General features: G+C 41.8%; 1 protein-coding gene and 1 long non-coding RNA gene across 10 annotated transcripts in view; one reads left to right on the top strand and one right to left on the bottom strand.

The window, feature by feature from the left end:
- Positions 1 to 16,083, bottom strand: part of Tenm3 (teneurin transmembrane protein 3) — a 1,310,468-nt gene that overhangs the window by 686,017 nt on the left and 608,368 nt on the right. The gene's annotated exons all lie outside the window — the stretch shown is intronic.
- On the top strand, positions 3,472 to 13,091 carry LOC121823393 (uncharacterized). Its single transcript, XR_006064822.2, has 3 exons — positions 3,472 to 3,871; positions 11,040 to 11,098; positions 12,453 to 13,091. It is a non-coding gene; the product is annotated as an uncharacterized LOC121823393 (long non-coding RNA).

Below are 16,083 nucleotides of genomic sequence, written 5' to 3'. Positions count from 1 at the left end.
GATCTTAGATGTAAGATCTCACTGACCTTAAACTAATTCAAAGTGGAGAAACAAATATTCATTGTATGATTAGACACACTGGTTTCTGTTGTTTGTGTCTCAATAAATTACCTTTTGTGAGAGAGCTATTAACAAGGCTTTGATCTTAAAACTCCCAGCATTTGGTATTTCTTCATCATCCACAGTTGATAAAGCAAATACAAGACTGAAAAGTAAAACCACAGACGAGGTGATCAATAACATATTACTTCTCTACCAGGTTATTTTTCCCATGTACAAAATTCCTGTTTGATTTTTCAATTATTCAAAAATGTCAGAATGATAGATAAAGAGAGTCACCAACTAACCAGGGAAATCTCTGTTTAATAATATTCAATATAAAGGTTCAGAATGATACTTCATGATGGATTAAACTTTCCTCTTCTCTGCCTCATTAGGGTTCTCCCAATTTGACCCAATCCAAACCTATTACTTAATATATATCTAACAGTAAAATTGCATAAATGTTCACTAGTACAATAGAAACTAAATGAGCAGTTTCAGATAATTTAATTAAGTTGTAGGTCTTCTAATATAATTCCATAAGTATGTGAACTTTTAACTTGTGTTAACTCAATTTCCTTATGCTTTCATTTACCATTTGTTGGGGACATTACAGTGATTAGCCAAAGTCTTTCCAGCTCCTAATGTTCTTCATAAATTTTGATTTAAATTGGCTGTCACTTTCTCACTATAATAAAGTAGATATCTGACATCTCAAAAAAAAAAAGAGAGAGAGAGAGAAAGAGAGAGAGCGAACTAGTCTGGCATGTTACATTGTCAAGGATTGTAACTTCTTTCTCGTTATCACACCAAATTCACATTAAATGCCCCTTAGTAAAAAACACTAGGGACACTTAGAACAAACTGGCTTGAGTATTGCACATTCATGAAAACAACCGGGCTCCCGTGGATGGGAAAACTGTTCATCATACCATGTTCCCACATAGCCATGTGTTGGTGGCTGTCAGTGTTGAATGAGGGCCTGCCAGTATTCAGGGGCCCTGTGACGTAGAAAGGGGAACAGCAGCTGCTCCACTTAGGTTAAGGTCAGAGGCAAGCACCAATCAAGGACGCTCAGCTCAGCTGGACCGTTTTCTTAGTTCAGCTGGCTAGAGGGAGGGGGCAAGTTATGCAGGTGGGTCTTCCATTGTTTTCAGTGAATACATTTATTTTTCTAAGTAAACCTCCCCTCCCCTCCCCACACGAGGCTGTCTTCCTACAAATATGTGTTTACTACCTGCTTTATTTCCGATACAGGGACTCCGTCAATAAGATGCTGCCATTGCCAATTAGCCTCTTTGAAGTTATCCAGATGGACCAAAACCAGAGGATTCGGTTCAGTGACAAGAGTGACCTAAAACGTTTAGCAAGGATGTCAGATATTTTTCCCCTTTCAGCGGTGGCATTTCTGCACTGTTTGGGTAAGAATTTGAGACCACGCAGAACTACTCAATAGCACCGGGAAGGCAGTGAGATACTTGCATGGAAGGGAAAAGCAGTCTCCCTGGCTAACAGTTTGTCTATAAAAACTCTGCGTGTGCTGTTTGTCCTCACTGCCTTCACTCGAGAAGGTGACAGCTGCTGCTTCTGCTTCTGCTGCTGCTGCTGCTGCTTCTTCATCCTCAAAAGTTTTGTGTGTGTGTGTGTGTGTGTGTGTGTGTGTGTGTGTGTGTGTGCGCGCGCGCATGGGTGTACGCCATGTATGTGCAGGTGGCCATAGATACCTGAAGAGGGTATTGGATTCCATGGAGCTGCTGTCACAGGAAGTGGTGTGTTACCTGATAAGCTGGGAACTGAACTTGGGTCCCTCTGAAGAGCAGAAAATGCTCTTAACCACCAGGCCACCTCTCCAGTCCCAGAGCTGAGTTTCTTTAAATCACTTTTTTTTTTGTTTTGCGCACACACACACATTCACACACACCTTTTCAAAATGATTGTTACTGTAAGTACTGGTAAGACTGACTGTTTATTGGGATCACTGCCTTTTGCTAATCAATTTATGTGTTTCTGTATATATGTATATATTCATATATATATATATATATATATATATATATATATATATATATATATAGCTCTAGATGACAACCTCTGTGATCTTTAGTTTACAAACGGGGCGCCTATGGGGCTGGTCAAATGACATGGCTGGTAGAGACTCTTGTCACCAAAACTGAGGACCTGAGTTCAATCCCTGGGACTCACATGATAAGAGGAGAAAACTGACTTCTGAAAATTTTTCCTCTGAACTCCACCTATAAACTGTAGCCTACACACACACACACACACACACACACACACACACACACATACACACACACACACACACACACACGGGAGACAATAAAAAGAGGGACAGCCACAGTATACTATGGTATAGAGAAATCGGGGTTGGGGATTTAGCTCAGTGGTAGAGCGCTTGCCTAGTAAGTGCAAGGCCCTGGGTTCGATCCTCAGCTCCAAAAAAAAAAAAAAAAAAAAAAAAAAAAGAAATCAATTAAATTATGGAAAGTGGACTTTGATGTATTTGAATTTTTTATGAAAGTCCAAGATTTGACTCAGTGTTCTTAGTCATTATGTTTTGTTGGTCATCTTATGGCCTTATTTTCTTTATTGGATTATAATACAGTGAAGCTTCCATGTATATTTGTGAATACTGGAATTACTTCTTTTTCTTAAAGACTTCATTTTTATTTTTATTCATACATGTGTACATGTGTCTGTGTGGGTCTATACCGTGTGTGTGTCCACAAAAAGGCTCAAAGATGGCATCAGATCCCCTGGAACTGGGGTTACAGGCTAGTGTGAGCTATCAATCTAGGTGCCGGGAGCTGAATTCAGGTTCTTTGTAAGAATAGCAAATGCTCTGAAATGCTGAGCCCCTTTCTAGCCCCTGAATGTTATATTTTAAGATCTGTTTGCTTTCCATTTGGGCCTAGGGATTGATTCCAAGGACTTATCCATGCTAGGCAAGGATTCTACCATTGAACTGTATCCTCAGCCCTGACATGTTTCTTAGGACACAAGTTATAACATGGCTGTAAAAAATTTGGACAACCTAAAGATATTATTATTTTATATTTCTGAGATATTTCAGGAATTTACTTGGTATTCAAGCTGTTTCTTTTCTGTTTAAAAAAATAATTGTACTTGTACATAAATTCTGACATATAATGTAAATTATTGATTTATCATAAACATCTGATGTTGTGAAAACACATTTGTATAACATCACGTTTAATGGCTGTGTTTTGGATTTGGAAAGAAGTGATTTTGCCGGACTGTGTCTCAACCCAAATTTCATGACTAGCACGTTAGCGTCAAATGGGTTGTAGAGAAGTGAGAAGCGACGAGCAGACTGCAAGACCAAACACAAGGTGTGCACACCAATGGCTCCCTGTCCAATCTATTCTTTTTTCTTCAGAATCTCTGCATTGCTAACCTGGGTGAATGTCTTCCATCGGCAGCCAGCTTGTAATGGCTGCTCCTAGATGAGATCGAATGAGAATCATCATTGAAGTGCAGCAAGGTGGTATAAGGAAGGGGCTGAGAATTGTTGACCTCTGGTCCAGAGCCTTGGCCATTCCAGTGTGTCCTGCTTGCCTGCCTGCCTGCCTGTGCCTGAGGGGAGAAAATGGAACTGACATCTCTCCTGAGGCCTCCCTGGTCAAATGCAATCACGTTGACTGAAAGCTCCCATTGTGTTCAGTTCTCTAAACAACAATCCCCCTACCCAGAGAGTGCACTTTGGCCAGAGGAAGATGTGATGAAGAGTCATCTGTACCAGTGCTGACCAATTTCAACATCTCATTTAAAACTGCAAGGAGTGGAGGTAGGTTCTGAATTATGTATTAAACCTAGCTTCCAAATATAGCCTTGGCTGAGAATCTCAGCTAAATGTCCACGAAACATCAATCCTACAAATCACAGCTCTCACCCCCTTATTTGCTGTCCTGGTTGTCACTTCCTATAACTTTCCACTGTTGACGCTGGCATTCTAGTGCCCAATATCGAACCCTCAATATTAAACCACCTTCCACCTCCTTGCTCTTCATTCTGTGTCTTGAGTCATGAAAAGCACCAAGATCTCCCATTTAATGTCCTCAGAGTACGTGAGAATCTGTCTGCAATTTTGACGAGAGCACAAATTGTTACTCATTGTCCAGTGGGGAACACTTAGCTCTACCAGCCTTTCTCCAGTATCAAAGCCTCTATTATACTCTCGCTAATAATCGCTAATGGAAGCGGTGGTGCTCACGGCAATCTTCAGATTCATCAAGACCAGAGCTTGAAAGACTCCCCAGGGCCTGTGCTGCTGGTGCCAAGAGGAGGTCTTGGCGTCTGGATCTCTCCATTCACTCTATTCTTCCTTCCAGCAAAAGCTTCCCACTCTACCCCATCCCCACACCCCTTTCTTCCTTTCATTTCGACCATAGCTCATCATCAAAATGCAATTAATATCAAATAATAGTTAGTAGATGATCCTCCTCCCATGTATCCCCTCACACTCCAGCTCTGCTTCAGTCAGCTTTTCAGTCATTTAGAGGATCATTTCAACAACTGAAAATGTGGTCATGTTAGGGTTCCGGTGTAGTTTGTGGATAGGATACACATTATGCACGCTTGTTGGTCCTCCCCAGGTTTTTGCTTTTTGTAATCATTAACAATTAGTCTTTCAGTCTCAAGAACATTATGCATTAAGGGGTGAAGGATGTGGCCATATAGGTCATTTATGATCACCATCTAACCCTCCCATGTGTACTTTCACTAGCTGGCTCTTTATGTCAGAACCACAGTCTGCTTGCACAGGTACCATGCTCCCATCTACTTAGGACCATTATTTACGCTGTTCCCTGCCCTTTCTGGAGTGTCACTAAAACTCTTCTTCTTCATCTATTATTTACTCATTCTGCTTTGCTCTCCAGGAAACAAGTACAGGAACGCAGGAACTTGTATTTGTTCTGATCACTACAGTATACACGTGCTTATACTCATGCCCGACAAGTAATAGGTACTGAGTAAACTCTGGAAGGATAATGAATTCACTGCAGCATGATTCCCACAGCAAAGCCTTGCGTGCCTCTCTCGACTCCAGAATTTGTTTGCTTTCTTTATGAGACGTGGTTATCGCCCATGTACTTTGTACTAGAGCACACACCTCAGGCTGTGGTAGGACAATCATTAGTTAACCAGACTCTTTGAGGACAACAGTGCCACTACCACTTGGTATGTGCCAAGTTATCATGTCTACCTAAAGCTATGTACTGGATGAAGAGATGAATAAACACCATGGCAGTAACGCTACGTTAGGCATTTTAGTGATCTAAGGAAACTGGACTTGCTCATACTCTCCAGAACCTTATAATTACCTAAGGGGCAGGGGACCAAAACTTTCAAGTAGATATCGGTGCAAAGTGGTAGACAATTAACCCCCAGCATTTCAGAACAAGGGGCTCTACAAATTATGTTCGTCAGTCGTAACTTGACCTAGAAGTGTTGAGTGATTGTCACTTAATGATAGTGATGATCACGGGAGGTACCTAGACAACATGTACTTGTAGACGGCTGGAGCTGAAAAATCTGCCGTGGGCTGAGGAAAGGACTCCATAGGTAAAGTGTTTGCCTTGCAAGCACAGGGAGCTGCGTTCAACCTAGAACACACATGAAAAATCAGGGTAGGGTGCATGCTTGCAGTCACAGTGCAGAGGAGGAAGAGATGGACAGATCCCCGAGGATCACTGGCCACCCAGACTGTGAGCTAATTTCCAGGAGAGGTAGAGGCCATATCTCAAAAATAAAGGTACACAGGGCCTCAGGAATGACACCCAAAGTTATCCTTTGGCCTCAACATTCACACATACATGCTTGTATACCCTCATGCATGACCCCACATACACACACCCACAAAGAAAAAAGATCCTGTTGTATCCTTGAGTTCAAGGAAAGTGTATGGAAGAAGCTGGAACTGAGTTCGGAGAGGTTAAATTTTAGTCAAACATCAATTTTCTATTATTAATTGCAAGAATGCAGCCCTCCTTATCTATGCAGATTTGGAGCTGGTAAACCCCAGCCTTTGAACCAAGCTGGCCATGGTTTTTGTAAATAGAGTTTTATGAGCACAGGGCTTTCCCAGGGTGCTCACATCCTGTCCATGGCTGGTTGCTGTCACAGTGCAAGAGCAGAGCTGGGTGGTTATCGCAGAGATCATAAGGCCCATAAAGTCAAAAATATTTACTGTTTGGCCCTTTTCAGAAAGGATTTGTTAATCTCTGAGTTAAACTTTCAGGGTTGAGTGGGAGAAACTGCTGTAAAACTAAAAAAAAAAAATAATCGTATGAGCTATTGCTTGGAAAGGACATGCTGGAAGATTCATGGAGGAGCGCGCTTGAAGGTTCAGTCAGCCCTCTGTGACGATGGCCTCGGCATCTGTGGATGCAATCAACTGAGCAAAATATTGGGGGCTTGCTTTTGTGCTGAACACACACACACACACACACACACACACACATTTTTTCTTGTTGTTATTCCCTGAACAATTATTTCTATAACTTTAAGATTGTATTGGGTATTATAAATAACATAGGGATGATTGGGATGATTTGAAGTATATGGGAGGATTTATGCAGCTTGTGTGCAAAGTACTGAAGATTGTCCTATCTGCAAGGGGTCCTGGAACTCATTCCCATGGGTATGGAGGAACAGGTGTATTTAATTATGCATGAAAGGGACCTCCCCGAAATAAAGGATGTATGAGTGATTTTTTTGTTTCAAAACATTGATGTGTGTGTGTGTGTGTGTGTGTGTGTGTGTGTGTGTGTGTGTGTGTGTTTGATGGCTCATATGTGGAGGTCAGAGGGCAACTCCATGGAGTCAGTTCTCTCCTTTCACGGTGGAGTACTGAGGATTGAACTCAGGTCATCAGCCTTGGCAGCAAGTGCTCTTGCCAGCTGGGCTGCCTCACCAGCCTGTGAGCGATGTTTCTTGAGGAGTGTGAAGATCAGGAATTTGGTGACAAGGAAGGAGGGCAGGACTACACTTAGAACTGAGAGGAGGATGAAGAGGTGAGCACATTTTATTGGTGGAGAAATACATAGGATTTTTCTAGCCTGGGCTGAAGCTTCTCATTGGAAGTGAAGGGTGAAGGGTGAAGTCTACATCAAATGAAGCCTAGGAAAGAGTACAGAAAACCAGGAGTGTAGGGCTGAACCATCTAAAATTCTCCAGCTAGGCAATACGCATGTGGGATTTGAAAGCTCTTGTCCAGGGCAATGATAAGACAGAAGAGAACAGACTGGGGTCTCATGGGCTTGGGGTGAAGAGGATTGGGGAACCCTAGAGGTGGTCTATTGAAAAAGACAGACTAATTAGTGATAGGGAAAGCAAATTCAGCTCACAGATAGGCCTTAGTTTGCTCATAAAGTGCTTGAATATGAAAAAATTGAAGTGTTACAGCTATAAAAAGGACAAATATTTATTTCTGATGGGTCTTTAAAAAATCACGATGTATGGCAATAGGGGATGCATTCTTAGGTGATGGTTGGCAGGTACAGGCCGAGTCACATTGGGTGGAGTTAGCAGAGCCAGGGCCTCCATTTCGGCCATCATTAATCATGCAGCGTAATCCCGTGTCTGTAGGGATTGGCGACCTGCTATGTCACGAGTCAGATGGACACGAAGTTCGAAGAGGTGGTGAATTTGGAAAAGAGTCCACACAGTCACCTTTCCCACCTGCCCTGAACCTTCACCCTCATCTCTCACCCTCCTGAAGCCCTCTGAGACGTCACCTCTTCCAAGTATAAACAAGGAAGCCCCTCCACCCTCTCTCTCTCCCTCTCTCCCTCTCTTCCTCTCTTCCCCCCCCCCATGTGGGTGCGCATACATGCACATGCCTTTGATTAGATATAATGGAGCTCATAGGTGAATGCCTGCCTGGAGGCCATGATCTCTGCTTTAATTCCTTTCAGCACACCTTTCACCGTTTTCTCTCACTAATTCCTCACAGCACATCGAACCTGCAAAGCCACCACTGCAGCCCCCCCACCCCCACCCCACCCCCGTGCGCGCGCGCACGCTGCCCCGTCGCCCAGGACTGCGGTTTCCATCTCTCTTCCCCATGCCTTGCAGCCACAACAGCTTTTGTTGCTGCTTTTTCAGCACAGTTTTATTTTTAATTCTTCCTCAAACAAAAACTGTTGCTCCGAAGAAAGGTTTTTTGAGGGTAGCTTGAGTTATATTCCCAACAGGGTTCTTTGGACTCCTTCATATCGCGTTTTTCTTTCTTTGCCTGGCCTTTAAAAATAGACAGCTGCATCCTTTCTTCCATATACTCATGACGATAGCTAACTTAGAGGGGCGGTAAAGTCTATGGAGTGGTCTTTAATCTGTGGCCACTCTTGTTCATCTGGGGGTCTTCCCTACCATCCTGGCATGGGACGTCCATCTTGCTGCTGATAACCTGCTCCATAAAAAGTGCAGCCCCTACCATGGGTGCTCCTGAGCCTATGGGAGAGACAGGGCCAAGGTGTGATCCGGTAACACAAATTTTATGTTTGGAGAGAGAGAAAAAAAAATGGTCTGGCTTCTGAAAAGTAGTTTAGTCCAGAATCTTGTGTCAAAGGCAGGCTGTCATCGAGTGGGAACTCTGCCAGGAGACTTAATAACTAATATTTAGTATTTTATTAAATTAAAAAAAATGCATGCTACAGCATTTTGGAACTGGTTGGTATCAAAAATTGTGTTGAAAACCTTATCCTGATCGGAAAAGGTCAGCCATGAGCTTAATCCCATGCCATTAACGTCTTCCTGCCTTGTCCTCGAAGGGAAAGGGCCAAAGTAGATGCTCCTGAGGGGGCAGTGTGCCAAAGCTGTGTGTGAATGAAGAGGTGGATGGCGGAGCTGTGCTTGTCCACGGGGAATATCGGTTTTCATCCAGTTTCTTTCTGAGCCCAGTTGCCTGGATCAAGAAGTTGCTGAAAGCCCCAATTTTCCCCCAGGGCAAGGACTGAGATATGGGTAAGACTGAAGGGTTATGCAGAGTCCAGCTATGACTTCCAAGGTCTGAGCCCCGCACCCCCTTTAATCTCTTCAACTTCATGGTTGCAGCTCCACTTCTCTACCTTTTGGGTCCCTCTCTTGCTTCCCGGATTAGTCAATTTTGCTATGTGGTATTGACCAAAAGAAATACCATAGACGGAGTGGATTGAACAGCTGAAAACTAGCAGATTCTCATACTTTTGATAACTTCAAGTCCAAAGCCAAGGCAATGATAGTCAGGCTTGGTGTCTGGTGAGGCCTCTATCTCACTGTATTCTCCTTTTCTTTCTGCTGTGTGTGCACAGAGAGCCAGCTCTCTGGTACTTCTTCATCTTATAGTCCCCAGTCATATTGGATTAGGATCACACCCTTCTGCTCTCATTCACTTTAATTACTTTTGTAAACTCACTATCTCCAAATTCAGTCAGGCCAGGTTGTGGCTAAGGATTGAAACATAGGAATTTTAGAACACAGTTCCGCCCATCCTATTTATCTTAGAGGGCTGATATGAAATGGACAGAGTAAAATCAGATAACATATGCCAAGTACCTCATCAAACTCCTGAACCACTAGGGAATCCTGTCCCAAACCACAACAAACAATGTAAAGAACGTTGCTGGAAGAAAGAGTGCAGGGAGCGTAAAGTATTTAAGACAAGAAAAAGGATGAAGAACATCTGGTTGTTTCAGAGTTTACTCTGTAAGCCATCTAATTATGACTATAGAAGGAGTATACATTTCTTTACTATTGCAAGTATTCCCTTTCATTTTCACTGGTAGAAATTTGAGTATTATATTTAGAGTTTTTTTTTTTCTGGTCTAGAAAAACTGAATCTACCTACCCCCATCTCTCTGTAGTAGGCATCACTTACGTTGACTGCTAGAATACAATGACCTGGGATGTGGCCCCAGCAGTGAGGGCCTGTCTAGCATGTGTGAGGCCTTTTCAGTTCCACAAAATCCAACCAACCAAACCAATCAACAACAACAGTAACATAATCAAGCTGGGTTCAGAGTGTGTCTCAGTGATACAACACTTACCTAGCATGAACTTGGCTATCACTTAGAATCCAAGCCCTACAACCCAAAGAAATACTTGACTAGACTGAGGGTGTAACTCAGTGGTTGAGTATCTTTATGAACACAAACAATAAGTTCATGGCTGATGGATTGTTGCCACTCCACTGAAACCTGTAGGAAGATTACCAGCACATCTTAGGTCTAGTACTTGCTTTATAGGGAACTCATTCTATCTTTTCTCAGGAGACAAAATGGAGAGCCAGTGGACTGAAGGCTGATAGTTGAAAAGGACTACAGATGGTACTTAATTATGATTTTTATTTGGTGGTGCTGAGAAATCAAGTTCAGGGCCTTGCCTATGCTAGACAAGTGCTGTGACACTGAGGTACACTTTTTTGCAGAATATTTGTTTACTTATGCAAAGATGTGTTGCATTTGTTGAATTATGTAAAGGTGTGCTGATGTTTTACCTTGTCTGCCTACAGCACCTGATGGCTCTAATAAAAAACTGAATGGCCAATTGTGAGGGAGGGGATATAGGCAGGACTTCTGGGCAGGGAGAGTAAGTAAGAGGAGTTATTTAGGCTTGGGAGAAGAAAGAAAAAGAGACACCAGGGTCTAGCCAGCCAGACATGGAAGAAGCAGGAAAGTAGGACATACAGAATGAAAGGAAGCTAAAAAGCCCTGAGGCAAAAGTAGATGAATAGAAACAGGTTAAATTAAGTTGGAAGAGCTAGTGAGACAAGCCTAAGCTAAGCTAAGCTAAGCTAAGCTAAGTAAGTAATAAGTAATAAGAAGTCTCTGTGTCATTGTTTGGGAACTGGCTGGTGGGACAGGGAAAGAGCTCAGCTACATTTGATGTCTGATGTGAGGCTTAAATTTCCACATAGGACCTGAGAAAAATGAAAAACAAAACAAAACAAAAAACAATGAATGTGGCTTCTTTAGGAGGCGCTGCTGAGCACCAGAGCATTGGAGCCCCCAGCACACTAAGTAGAAACAGCAAGGTAAGTAAAAAACTCCTGCCACAGTGTGGGCACCAACTTCCTAGAACTGGGACAGTTAAATGTAGCTCTTGGTTGAACGCAGTTCCTGGTTAACCACAGCTCTTGGCCAGGCCTGCAGGCTTAAGGCTCCGCTCTCAGGGACCCAAGGAGGGGGCAGAACAAGCTGCCAGAGCTACATGGTGGAGGGCCTAAATGCTACTTAGCAGTTTCAGGTTTGGCTCATGTGATCAGAGAATGCTATAGGTGTACAGTAAAACAGGTTCAAGCCCCCCTCGCCCCCCCCCCAAAAAAAAACCAAAACCTTTAAGCAGTGTGTGGAGGTGCTTAAGGAAGAAAAGAAAATGAGTATAGATAGTCATAGGAAAAAATAAATAGTTTAAAAATAATTGAGTAAAGTCTTTGAAGAAAGTAAAGTAATAGAAAAAGAATAAGCCATGTGAAGATGGGAAGTACACAGGGAGTCTGGATCGTCTATGCTTTTGTGTTGACTATGAATTTTTTGAATGCTAATGAGAGAATGGTAGCTGCTGAGAGACATGGGATTGTAAAAGGAACTGATGAATTAAAAGGAACTGATACTTTAGGGATGTCTTAACTTTAAAATTGAAGTCAGAAAATGTATTGCATTGGGGGAGAGGAATCCTGTGGAAACAAAAGGCCGTGAATGCCTTCAAAGTTAATAGAGATCAGATTTGATCAGAAGAGACCTACAGAAAATCTTGGCTACAGACATAAAGAAATAAACCAAGAAAAAAACTACAAGACAGGTGACATATACATGGATCCCTTGGCATGGGGACAGTTCTGCGACTGAACAACAAATGTTACAACTAGTTTTTCCAGGACTTGACCATATCTCAATTTTCTCAGAGTCCCCTAAAGATGCTGTAACCCCAGATAATAGGGAGCAGTCTAGAGAACACAACAGCCACATTCCCAAGATGTGGGGGTGGGTGGTTTTTGGTCATTTGGTGGGTTGTGGATATCTGTCATCATTTAGGGGGAGATATAGAAATATAGGATAAAAAGACAACTATTAATCTCAAATATTTTACAGTGGTATGGACTTTAGTATAGTGATCCAAATTTAAAGATATTTTTGATATATTGTATATATGTTTCTACTCTTTTTTATGATATTGTACCTATGTAATTCATTTAAAAATGTAATATATAATTAAGAAATACAGATCAGTAGTTAGACATCTATAATAATCATAGATGTAGTCATATTAGGTGAATTTTAAAGGTTAAGCAGATATATTTTAGAAAGATAGATAATTTTCAAATACTTCAGAGACCTGTAGAATATGGCAATTAAGATGTTTTAATAACATAAGGTTTTTCATGACAGTGAAACATGTCTGTTCCTGGCATCACCAATCTACTTCAGAGATGATGGTCATTGAAGAACCTCCATATGGAGTTTGCTTTCTATGTAGCAAAGCTAGCTATTTGGGCAAGAAACTGTTCTTGCCTTGACTGCTGACAGTATTTTGCACAAACTGCCCAGGGAAAAAGACTACCTAACTTTACCAAGACAAGGTAGGACAATCCTTCAAAATTCCTGGTTCAGAGAAAAGTCCGTCAGATATTCTAGGCCTGTAGGCTGAAGATGAATGCTCCAACATTGCAGAGGAACCTTAGGTGACTGTCCAAGCCGTAGGATGTTTCTGTCATTTCTATAGTTTTGGATGTTGCTTGTACTGCACTTCCTGTTTACTCAGGTAATATTGTATCCTCAGACTCTGATAGAGTTGAAGATGAGAAAGTTATAGTTACAGTTTTCCTTGTTACCAGATTTAGAAAAAATTTACATAAGAGAGGCAAAGTTTATAAGGTTGAGAAGCATAAAAGCTTGGATTGTTTATCTAAAAACATGTTTTGAGGTCTAAAAGATAATTTTGGGTTGGTAATACAAGTTAGAATAAAAAGTAAATTAGGTACAAAACTGTGGACTCACCAAGATAGGATAATGGAGTATTTCTCTTAATTTGCCAAATACAAATGGACTGGATATTGTAAATGTAATTCTTACTTGATAATTGTTCTTATTGTATATAGTCTTACTATGTTAAAGCCAAAACCGTTCTTTTTATTTAGACAAAAGGGGGGAATGTTGTGGAATATTTAACTATGCAAAGATGTGTTGCATTTGTTTATGTTATGGAATATTTGTTTAACTATATAAAGATGTGTTGCTGTTTTACATTGCCTGTCTGAGCTACCTGGTTGACCTACTAAAAAGCTCAACAGTCAATATTGAGGGAGGAGGTATAGGTGGGACTTCTGGGCAAGGAGAGTAAGTAAGAGGGGAAATTAGGCTTGAGGAAGAAAAAAAAATGAGATATCAGGGAGACACCAGGGGCCAGACAGCCAGAATGGGGGAAGCAGGAAAGTTGGACATATAGAATGAAAGAAAGCTGAAACGTCCCAAGGAAAATATTAAGTTAAGAGAGCTAGTGGGACAAGCCTAAGCTAAGGCTGAGTTTTCACAATAAATAAGAACTCTCTGTGTCATTGTTTGGGAGCTGGTTGGTGGGACAGAGAAAGAGCCCGGCTACAGCACTCCTGAGTTTCTAGTAAAGTACTTGATATTTTCAAAGTACTGTAAAGGCAGTTGAACAGTAGAAATATATTCATGAAAAGAGGGTATGAGGGCAAAACAGCTGGATTGCTTGAAACAGTTTTGATCTGTGTGTGATGCTAATCTTCATTACCACCTGGACTTGACTGATAACCATCTAGGAGACTCTAGGTGTGTTGGTGATGGTATTTCCAGAGATTGATCGAAGGGGGAAGATCCACTAGGGCTGTGGGAGGAACCATACCATGGGCTGGGCACCCAGACAGAATACAAAGGAGAATGCCATCTGAATGGCAGCATCCTTTTCTCTGTTGTCAACCATGCTGTGAACAGCTCTGCCCAGCTATGCTTTTCACACCACGATGGATGGACAGATACCTTTGAAACCATGAGCCTCAATAAATCCCTCCTCCTTTAAATCATTTCTTTCATATATTTGGCCACAATAATTCAAGGAGTAACTAACACATTATGTATGTTTAATCAGACACAATCTAATCTTTTACTTTACCCAAACAAACTTCTCCTCAGTGCATTGGCACTCCTCAAAGACAGTTCTCTTTTTCCTCTTTATTTGGCTACTGAACTTTCAGACACCCTTTGAATATGATTTTAGGTTTCTGCAGCCATTACAAGACTTTAAAAAAAAATCTCTTAAATATCGTAGTTGCCAGAAGGAGAAATGATGAAGAAGAAATGTGAAGGGTATGATAAATGATGAGAACTACCATTATGTATGTCTAGGATAATACAAATGGAGAGAGAGGAGATTTAGTCAAACTTTGAGTCTAAAAGGAATTGCATGATTATACAGCATCCTGCAGGTAGCCCAGCAGGAGGAATGGTGGCAGTTGTTTACATTTGAAGGCACTGTCACAGAGATGACCCAGAAAACCCAGCCTTCAGAGGACATTTGTTTTCTCCAAGCCATGTCTCAGGGACCCCGGGGAAAAATGAGGACAATATTTTGAAAAAAAAAAAAAAAAAAAAAAAGCACCTACATTGATACATTGCTTACATTTAAATAGAATGGCTTTCCTGAATTTGTGTTTATAATGATGTTTTTTCACCTGCTTCTCATGGGAAAAGGGACCAGTGCTCTGTGTACTAAAGTTTCAGGAGCCGGAGATGGCTTTGGGAAACAGGCCCCAAATTTTCTAGATTCACCATCAATGGCAAAGCTAGAGGACTAGCTGGATACAAGTGAGAAGAGGTTGGTGGATCAAGTTGGGGAGGCAGAGCATGAGCTGTTCCATCAGGAGGGGCAGTCAGTGAACTCTCCCTCAGAAAAGCGGGAAGCAGACTCAGGATGTGGTGAACAGAGAAAGCACAATGGGACTCTCAAATTATGGAAGGAGAAGATGGCTTCCGAGAGCTTCATCTTTGTCACGGGATACGCTCTTTCGGACTGCCATTTCTCCATTGTAATCAAAAGGAACAAGCCTCATCCCTCAGAAAGCAACTGAAAATCAACTTCATTTCATGAACCTGGCTTCAATTTCATCTGTACACTTCTGATTTATGTATGATCGATTTTGTGTTTTCCTGGTTCACTTTTTTCACTCTTCCATTCTCTCTCTCTCTGTCTCTGTCTCTGTCTCTGTCTCTGTTTCTGTCTCTCTCTCTCTCTCCCTCCCCCCCTCTTTCTGTGTGCTGTTATTAGAGACTGTGTAACTATGCAAGAACAAACAAATGCTTAATCTACCCTTAAAGGAGGTAGACAGTCAAGGGGGATGAACACGATCACAGCAATGATGTACTGTGTCTATGCATTGCTGCTTCACTCTGAAATTCAATCACATGGAATTCCTTGGAAGACCAAGTCCACATCTCCTGGCCATGTCATGCTTCAGTGTCTCCACCAAGCCTGTGGTGCCTGCCCGGACACACTCTCGGCTTTCTTCTTCCCTTACAAACTCATCTAACACTCATCTCAACTACGACCCTGGGAAGCTTTTCCTGCCCTCCTGGTCGTGTGCCAATGATCACAAATATCATGCCCTGTCATTAAAGTTGTGTTACATGGTCTATTTAACTGGCCATCTTGACCTTGACGAAGAAGGGTGAAAATCTTGTGTAATGGCAATCTTATTCCTTTATCTCTTATGTGTGCAAGTATATGTGTATGTACACATAACCACCCATTTATATGTATTTATGGTGAGTGTTCCTGGTTTTTGTAAGGAGAAGAAACAATTAACACTTGTCTAGTTTATAACATATCTGGAAGATTCTGAATTTAGAGGGTTTGCTCACTAGATTAGGCCTAACACGGGGCAGGCAAACGCAGGGTATATGTTGAAGCTGAAGGACCCACAAAGAAGGTGTTAGTGATGTATAGCAGACAGGAATTGGTTGAAATTGCTGCAAATATGGCTCTAATCAGGCCTTCCCTGTC

The sequence above is a fragment of the Peromyscus maniculatus genome, chromosome 17 (genome assembly GCF_049852395.1).
Source record: "Peromyscus maniculatus bairdii isolate BWxNUB_F1_BW_parent chromosome 17, HU_Pman_BW_mat_3.1, whole genome shotgun sequence".
In the NCBI taxonomy this organism is placed as follows: domain Eukaryota; kingdom Metazoa; phylum Chordata; class Mammalia; order Rodentia; family Cricetidae; genus Peromyscus; species Peromyscus maniculatus.
Note: the sequence above shows the minus strand (reverse complement) of the source record. Positions and strands in the feature narration are given on the sequence as shown.